Raw genomic sequence first — 441 nt, forward strand, 5'->3', positions numbered from 1 at the left:
GCAATAGCAGTAAGTGCAGGATATACACTGGTTCCGTAAGTGTAGGACATGGATATGTAATGAATAAATATAGAAATGAATACTATTATAAACAGAATTTTACAGATGGGTTTGTCCTATGAATATAAAATATAGATAACAAGTATTGTGAGCAAGATTTACAGCTAGAAATGTACTGAATATAATATACTGGTGGATATTACAATAAGTAGAATTTTTTTACAGATATCTGCAAATAACATAATATACTAATGGTTTACAGAGTTTACAGGTGAGTTTGTACTATGAATATATATAAACAGGTGGCTATTATTATCAACAGAATTTTTACAGATAGATGTAATAAGTTAAGCTAAAATGAGCAGTATAACAATGATTTAAAGGTAGTACAAATAAAGTGTGGGCAGAAACTATCCGAATTAAAGTGCAGTGGAAAGTAAT

General features: G+C 28.8%; 1 protein-coding gene across 1 annotated transcript in view; it reads left to right on the top strand.

Moving 5' to 3' along the window:
* The window catches only part of pcloa (piccolo presynaptic cytomatrix protein a), a 71,302-nt gene that overhangs the window by 70,211 nt on the left and 650 nt on the right, over positions 1 to 441 (top strand). The gene's annotated exons all lie outside the window — the stretch shown is intronic.

This window comes from Etheostoma spectabile, chromosome 23 (assembly GCF_008692095.1).
Source record: "Etheostoma spectabile isolate EspeVRDwgs_2016 chromosome 23, UIUC_Espe_1.0, whole genome shotgun sequence".
Lineage (NCBI taxonomy): Eukaryota > Metazoa > Chordata > Actinopteri > Perciformes > Percidae > Etheostoma > Etheostoma spectabile.